Source organism: Acipenser ruthenus, chromosome 20 (genome assembly GCF_902713425.1).
Source record: "Acipenser ruthenus chromosome 20, fAciRut3.2 maternal haplotype, whole genome shotgun sequence".
In the NCBI taxonomy this organism is placed as follows: Eukaryota; Metazoa; Chordata; class Actinopteri; order Acipenseriformes; family Acipenseridae; genus Acipenser; species Acipenser ruthenus.
Genome location: NC_081208.1, coordinates 14,499,350 through 14,504,974, shown reverse-complemented (window position 1 = coordinate 14,504,974; position 5,625 = coordinate 14,499,350).

Genomic DNA, 5,625 nt, shown 5'->3' with positions numbered 1-5,625 from the left:
CTGGTCTTCTCCTGCATGTCTTTATGTCGACTTGAGAGCAGGCTGATGTCATCTGCGTAATCCAGATCTTCAAGAAAGGTGGTGAGTGTCCATCGGATTCCCCTTCTATTTTCTGCTGTAATTTCTTTCATAAGCCAGTCCATGGAGAGAATGAAAAGAAATGGAGACAGAACGCATCCCTGTCTTAACCCTGTGGTAACCTGTGAAGTGATTATTTCATATAACCTTACACTCAAAGTTTCTGTGTAAGAGTTTTATGATATTCACCATCTTTTGGGGAATTCCATATGATCTCAGTATTTTCCACAGATTCTCGGTGAAGGCTGTCAAAAGCCTTTTCGAAATCTATGAAGTTGACATATATAGAGTGCTGTTCCATTCGGCTGACACAGCTCTTTCCTTCTCTGGACCCAGCTTGTTCTTTGCGTATGATTTTGTCAGCTACAGCTGAAATTCTCTTGAGGATGATTTTGCTGAAAACCTTGCCTTTGATAGATAGTAAAGTGATCCCTCTCCAGTTACTGCAATTTCCAGGGTCACCCTTCTTTGGAAGTTTGACAATAATGCCAGTTGTCCATTCTTATGGGGTTTCTTCAGTATCCCAGATCACCTGAAAGATCTTGGTGAGGATCTTGGGTGTTTCATTTTCCTCTGATTTCAGCATCTCTGGGCAGATCCCATCTTCACCAGGTGCTTTTCCATTTGAGTGTTTTGATGGCTTCCAGTTTCAGTAATGTGATCTAGGTTGACATCAAGATCTTTATCTGCTTCTTGGATATTGGCTGTGCTTACAGGCTCTGGTCTATATAGGATATTGTGGAAGTGTTCTTTCTATCTTTCACTCCTCTGCCTTTCATCAGAGATGAGTCTGCCATCTTTGTCCTTTACAGGTAAGTCTTGGTTTGTCCCACAGTCTCCCTTTTGCCGTTTGGTAATTTTGTATAGAGTCTTCATGTCCTTTCTGCCAGCTGCAGCTTCAGCCTCGGTTGCTAGTCCTTCAGTGAAGTGTCGCTTGTTGCTCCTTGCCCTGTTTTTCAGCTCTTTGTCTTTTTTTGCATATTCTCTGGATATCCTCTCTTTAGTCTAGGGGACTTGGTGTTTAACATCCATTTATTGATTTGTTTTCTATCATCAATTGCCTTCCAGGTTGGTTGGGATATCTACTCTTCTTTTTTGGGTCTTTTGATGGCCAGGGATAGCATCTCCTGCTTTTGCATGGCTTGGTTGAATGTTTTTGAGTACAATGCTGAACTGGAGTTCTGGTGTAGTGGGTCTCTGAAATGATTAAACACAGCGAATTGTGTCAAAAAGTAAGTCATGACAGGAGCCAGGGAAATTTGCACATATGTTCCACATTTTGGAGAACTGAGTACTACTGATCTGAGCAAACCATGAGAAGATGATGTACACATATTATAGTTGTTATGCTTTAGATTTTATATATAGTGCATGCATGTGCTCAAAGAGCCAGCTACACATACACACACACACACACACACACACACACACACACACACATATGCAATGTATATACACAAGTACTATAAATTCCCATTAGAATTGTGATTTTTTTTTTTGTTCAATTTCTGAATGTAAACATCAATCTCTCTTTCCTACTTTCACCTGAACACGAGACCTTTGAGGTCTGATAGCTTGTGATTATTTATTGTCTGGTTAGTCCAGTAAAAGGGATCACATCTCCTTCTCTTTGTCTGTTATCTCTGGACTAACACGGCTACCATCTCATCTGTCAACGTCCACATCTCCTGAAACACACGGCTGTTTTGATTGCTCCACCTTTATACCTTTCAACCCCACCTATCCATTGTCTGAAATCCTGACATGACGTAAAGTGTAATTTGCATCATTAACATATCCCTACTCAGCTCAGTCCAGACGCACTGTGGCTGATCCCTGGAGCCTGCATTACACTTCAGCCATCAACACCAGGCAGAAGGATATCTACTTCATCAGAAGGAAGGAAACGCAGATGGATCACATTAGTTTACAGTAAAAGAAGCTCTGTCTTAATTGGTGCTTACCTTAGAGGAGTCCAATGTCAGCATGAAGTTTTAACACCTATTCTCATGTAATGGAAATCAGGTTTCTCATTTAAATACTGAAAAGCTATTCCACCACTTTTATGTTATTGATATTCAGGGCCATTGTTTCAAGCAAAACGAACCAGACCAAATCCATTTGAATTGGATCCAGAGTGAATGCAAAAATCAATTCCTGATCATTAACACACAATTGACAAGTTGTATTATTATTATTATTATTATTATTATTATTATTATTATTATTATTATTATTATTATTAATGTCTAGGAGCTTTTGTCAGATCTATAACCACTGCTTCTTTCTCTCATTGTGCAGAGCGGGTTTGTTGTCCAGTGAACTGGGTGGAGTTCAATGGAAAGTGCTACTACTTCTCAACTGATACAATGGACAGGAACTCCAGCCGGGCTAGCTGTGTGTCAACGGGAGCAGACCTGGTGATTTTAGAGAGTGAGGCAGAGCAGGTATGAATCCATTAAATTTATGATAAATTTAATCCAGGGGTTTTCAACTTGCTTGTAGCCCAAACCTGTGAACCATGCAACTCTGCACTTAGACATTCCACACCTAAGCTGATTCAAACAAGATGCTCTGTTTCCTCTTTTCTATTGTAAAACCACAATTCTGTGTAGTAAAAACAAGATATGTGACTTCTGCTATCTCTGCTGGGTCTTGCATTTGGAAAGGGCACTAAAGACCAAATATGGTATAGATGTTGCGTTAGCTAGCTGTATATTAATGTCTGTAAGTATTGTTTTGAGATCTGTGAGTTTGCTTGCGTCAGCTCTTTTTGGGCAGCTCCTACTGTCTCTGATGCCATGAGGGCGCAGACATACCATCTCTGTGCCAGGGCCGCTCAGAACACCATCAACTGAGGCCTGTGTGCAGATCACTGATGTATCCCATTTGATTTGCTTTGTTCTTGAATACAACTCTTTTGATGGAAATTACCTGAAGAAGACTGTCGTATTACTTTTAAGAAGAAATCAAACCTTACACCACTGTGCATACATATTTCATTATTGTTTAGCACCTCAAAGTTTACAGTTTGATTTATAGTTTCAAGATGCTCATCCACCTGTACGCATGCGTGATTTCCATTGAGTGGAATTCCACTCTGATATTAGGGTGGGTGAAGCAGCGTCTGGGGATTCTGTCTCAGGAGAGCTCTGCTCAGAGTGCTCTGTGCTGCTCATGAACTTTGCAGTTTTTAACTCATTGTATAATTGAATACTAATCAGTGAAGCACAATCATTCTGCATTTTTTAGAAGTATAAATGCTCTGGTAAACATAAATAATAATCACAATACTCATACTTTGACGGTTTTTGTTTTATTTATTAGGAGCAGCTGCATTTTAGTAACAGCATTAGCAGCTGGTTGAATTGTTATCGGTGTTCGATAGAGTACAAAATGCAAAAGAGTCTACAGAAACTATTGTGACAAATTACATATTTAATAAACAGGATTTTTTTTTGTATTTGTCAATCAGATTATTCTGCTTTTATAGCCACTGTGGTACCATTCAGTAGAGTGGATATTGTAAAGAGGTACTGGAGCTGAAACCTTTAGACAGAAGGGGTGCAGTTTTATAAAAAGGTTGAGAACCACTGGTTTAATTCATTCTCATACAACTCTTTATTAATGTGTCGTGACCAAGGCTTTACATGAACTCACCCTCCTGAGCACAACACTCTCCCAGGACCCTTCTTGCTTAGCTGCTGTTTTCATTGTTTTGTTTTCGATTATTATTATTATTTATTTCTTAGCAGACACCCTTATCCAGGGCGACTTACAATAGTAAGCAAATACATTTCAGGATCACAGTACACGTAATAATACAATACAATACAATTAAGAGCAAGAGACGTCTTTAATTTCAAGTTTCAATGTGACTCTGACACCTTATTGGGTCTACCCTGGAATCCAATTTAGATTTGAATTAAACACTAAAACTATGTCAGGGATGAGTCCAGCTGACTAGTTGTTGTTTGTGTAGGAGTTCATACAGAGCCAGGTGAGACGAATCAGAGATTTCTTTTGGATTGGACTCTGATGAGGTCACAGAGGGAGAGTTTCTCTGGGTAGACAACACACCTCTGAGTACAACATGAGAACATGACACTCTATACTGTAGTGCACTGCATTCAAACCTGGTGACACTCATTGTTTTGTGGCACAGTGCAGTGCAATAACATCCTAATGCACAATCTGCACTGTATTTATGAATTTGTTAATGTATTCCTTTTAAATGTTTCAATGTGAATTCCTGTTCCACCTAATTCTGACTTGAATGCTCCAGTCCCAGTGTTCAGAAAGTGAAAAGACGGAACCCAGGCCTCCTCCAGAGGAAGGTGAAAGGCATGAATGAGAGGCTGCTGAACTAGCCCACTGTCTGTCCATTTGAAAGAGTCAGAGGCACTGGTCCCAGTTCACTTGCTGTATGGTTTATCATGGCTGTAATACACGGTGCTCTGTGTCAGTCAGCAGGGTTTGCGAAACTATTTCGGCGATCCCGCCGATTTAAATATTCTCTACACCTGGTTACCCTCGTGCTGCAGACAGGCTGCCACTGAAATACAAACAGATTCACACATTCACAGCCCTGCTTGTAGCAGCTCAGCATCGCTAGACCCCAAACAGGACTGAAAACACCCTGATTCAGAATATCAAACCTACAGTGCAGCCCCCGCCACGGCTATCAATACACAACCAGAGCTACAGGATCAGAGTCATGAAAGAGAAAGAAAGCAGATCACCACGCCGTTCATCGGGTATCATACTCTGAACTTTACATTTTAAACAGAGCTAACCAATGCTTTCCAATCCATCTACTTTGTATTACCTTTATTAAAAAGTGACAAACACATATGCATATATATTAAATATTTGTGCTTTAATGCTTGTGAGACCGGCGTCATCTTGTAAAAACTCTCTGTCATTGTAACTGCCATCAACATTGTTGTGTTTTATATAATAATAAAGTGTGGATCTCTTTAAAGGTCTCCTGCTTGTTTTATTGCAGTCCTTCCTCAATGTGTGAGTGTGTGGGTTGTTTCTCAATTATATCAGGTTCAAGCACTGTACAAGCAGCAAGACCACAATGTTATATCAATGGGGCCCCTTGTGATGTTTTTTTTATCCAAACTGTACTGTGTCCTGTTAGAATCGCAGGATAAGAGGATTTGGATCCCCTATTGAAAGTGAATGGCAGAGAGATTCCACTTGCAATACCTTTTAAACCCCTATCTGAGTCCTCTGTAGCTCACTCCTCATACAGCACAATAGATACAGAGATGGTCAGCGGTAAGAGATTTAAGTGTGAATCCCCACTTCCTCTAGCCTCTGTCTAGCCCTGCAGGGTCTGTACTGTTAATATTAGAGTCACAACTTCCTGTCTAGCTCACTTCTCTGCAACATGATCTACAGAGATGGGCAGCATTTACACTGTACCACAGACTGAAGTGTGAATCCCCACTTCCTCTAGCCTCTGTCCAGCCCTGCAGTCTGCACTGTTAATATAACAGTCAGAACTTCCTCTCTAGCTCACTTCTCTACAGCACT